Consider the following 3,617-nt stretch of genomic DNA (forward strand, 5'->3'; position numbering starts at 1 on the left):
AAAACATACTATAATGTGACATTTTTTATTTTCATCATATTTATTGATTAATGGTATATCTTTTATGACAATTTTAAAAATGTTCATTGATTTTTGTCACTATATGTTTGGTGCCAATATCTTCCCACCAATTTTTTTTGTGGGAAACCTTTTAATGATATTTAGATAACATGATGACGTTATAAAATCGTCTCCAATGAAAAAAGGTATTAGTGGCGATTTATTATAATGACGATTCAATTTGAATTAGTGGCGTTGCACATTTGTCACTAATAAGTTTTATTCTTGACAATTTAATTTGTCATATTTTATAAGACACTAAAAGTGACATTTTATTATTGTCACGAAAAATAGTTTTAGCATTACGAAATCAATTATTTGTAACTTGTTGTTATCTCTCTTTTTTATATGATGATTTTAAAAGACGTCATGAAATTATGTCACTTAATGTTAAAAATACGATAATTTAACAACCTTATTTTATATTAGATTATCTCACATTCAAATGTTTTTTTTAAAGAAAAACATAAAATTATAAATCGTAAAAAAAATGACCAGATGATTTTTTATATATTATTATACTTTTATGATTTCCATGATGTTACATCAAAGTGTTTAGGGAAAAATAGATATTTATACTTGATCATAGAAATACCCATAAAATTTTAATATATTTAGTTACATATAACATCAACAATTTTAAAATATAAAATATTACTATTTTATATATAAATAAACTAATATTATAAAACAAGTGTCATAAAAAATTAAATTATAAAATTCTTAAACTATGAAAACAATAAGTTTCAACATATATAACTTCAACAAAAAAAATAACAAACACACAGTTCATATAGAAATAACATAGCTACAAAATAGGTTCTATATCAATATCATATTCATCTTATTCAATTTCATCCCCTCCAAAGTCATCTTCACTCTCTTGATCATTGTCAACCAAAACATTCACATTATCTACAATATCACAGTTAATAACATTTGTTGTAATGTCATCCCTATGCAATGATATATTTGCTGAAAATTGTATTTCCATATCGCGATCATAAATTTCAAAATCTTCATCAACATCAGAGACTTTATTGTTTTCAAGAGTTTGCATCTCTGGAACATCATATAAATGTCTATGGTGAAACTTTTGACTTACTCTCCAATCTTTCCCTAACTTGGTATCATCCAAATAAAAAACTTGCTTAACTTGAACTGCCAAGATAAAAGGGTCACTTTCATACCAACATTTGCTAATATTGACACTTAGCAAATGACTATATTTGTGAATTCTCCTCTTTTTATCACCCAAGTCAAATCACTTACACTTGAACAAAACAAATTTATAATCATTGATATAATTCAATTGAATAATATCATCCAAAACACCATAAAAGTTGATTTGGTCCTCATCATGATTACCTTCAACTGTCACTCCACTATTTTGACTTGTCAAATGTTCATCATGTGCTATAGTGTGGAACCTAACCCTATTAAAAATACAACCTGTGTATTTTTTAGCATGTCTATCAGGACCATAAGTTAAAGAAAGCAATTCACTAGATATTCTTTATGAACCTTGATTGGTAACCTATAATTTACATGAAATAAAATAAGCATAAATTATAATTGATATTTGCACAATCTAGAAAACATTTATAATAGCATATACTTACATAATTTTTAAACCATAAGGAAAATTTATCTCTATGTATTTCTTCAGTATGCAACAAACTCTGCAGTTGAATCTCCATTTTATGTTTTTTATTTTAATAAAAAATATAAGTTAAATGACATTAAAAGTAAAACTTACCTGAATTAGTAAATGGTAAGTAAATTACTTACTCCATAAATGATTCAATTTCATCATAATTTGTCAATATATACTATTGCATCATTTTAAACTCTTGGTCAGACAATAATTCATATTTTGTAGTTCCCAAAGGATGAAAACTTCCTGAAAAAATGAGGAGACTATGATCATAAAATTCTTTCCCCTCATCATCATCATCATCATCATTTATATCTTGTTGACTACATTTAGCCTCAATCCCAGAGAGATATATAGAACAAAAGTTCAGACATTCGATTGAAATATATGACTCCGCTATACATCCTTCTGGATGAGCCTTATTTCGTGTATATGTTTTAAACTTACCTAAAAGCCTATTATATACCAAACTTGTTATGTAAAAATGAATTTATAATATTATAATTTAATTCAAAATATAAAAATTAAATAATTACCTCTCAATAGGATACATCCATCGATAATGTACGTGTCCCCAGGCATGACTTCATGAGGCAAGTGTATAACCAAATGTACCATTACATAAAAAAACATAGAGGAAAGATCTTTTCTAACTTGCACAAAATGATGGCACTATTCTTTTGTAAGTCTTCTACTTCGTTCTTCTTTAGCATCTTACACTATATTCTTAAAAAAAAGTTTCCTAGTTCATATAGTGCTTGAAACACATCTTTCGAAACGAAATCCCTAATGGCAACTAGAATCAATCTTTGCAAAAGGATATGAAAATCATGACTCTTCAACCCTAAAACCTTACCATCATTTACATTAACGCATTGTGAGATGTTCGACGCATATATATCAAGAAACTTTACTGACTTCAGAAAAAAAAAAAGATAAAACTTTTTCCTTTCCTCCTTTGACAGAATGTATCATGCATGAAGCATCAAGTAAGAATCATCTTCCATTTTTTTCAAATGTAATTCATTCTTGATTTTCATGTCCTTAATATCTAACATTGCAAGTACAATATCTTTTATTTTCCCTTCAATGTTCAACATTGTTCCTAAAACGTTATCATAGATGTTCTTCTCAATATGCATGACATCTAGATTGTATTGTAACTTCATTGTTTTCCGGTAAGCTAGCTCAAAGAATATGTTTTTCTTTGTCCAAATCAACTTTTCAGGGATACGTTTTCTTTTCAATTTATTCGGATATTTCCCAAAGTCATTCTCTTTTAGACCATTTAATTGTTGTAACAACTCAATCCCAAATACATCTTTCGGCTTTGATCTATTTTTTATCTTACCATCAAACATTTTATTTTTTCTCCAAACATGATTATGAGGTAGAAAACGACAATGAAACATGTAACATATATTATTTCTCAACTTTCGTAAGGGAGCATCATCGTTACAAATGGGACATGCTAAATATCCTTTTGTACTCCAACCTGATAAATCCTTATAAGCAGGAAAATCATTTATAGTCCAAAGAAAAGTTGCATGCAATTGAAAATGTTCATTCTTGTAAGTATCATAAGTCCACACTCAATTTTCCCATAAATCTTTCAGTTCATTTATCAATAGCCTTAAATAGATATCAATATCTTTTCCTGAAGAGTTTTCTAGGAATAAGTAATGACATCATCATGAATGGCTCTGTCATACATTTTCAAAGAGGAAGATTATATGGAATAAAATTAATTAGTATGTTTTTGGAGCAACACAAACCTAGAAAAAAAACCCAATTGATGGGTCCACAAAAAGAACCAAGATTCCTTATAAGCATATAAATATTTAGACACGATAAATATACATGAATTTATTTGCAATTGAACCCATTTACAAAATATGAA

This window comes from Hibiscus syriacus, unplaced genomic scaffold (assembly GCF_006381635.1).
Source record: "Hibiscus syriacus cultivar Baekdansim isolate YM2019G1 unplaced genomic scaffold, ASM638163v2 tig00116971_pilon, whole genome shotgun sequence".
In the NCBI taxonomy this organism is placed as follows: Eukaryota; Viridiplantae; Streptophyta; class Magnoliopsida; order Malvales; family Malvaceae; genus Hibiscus; species Hibiscus syriacus.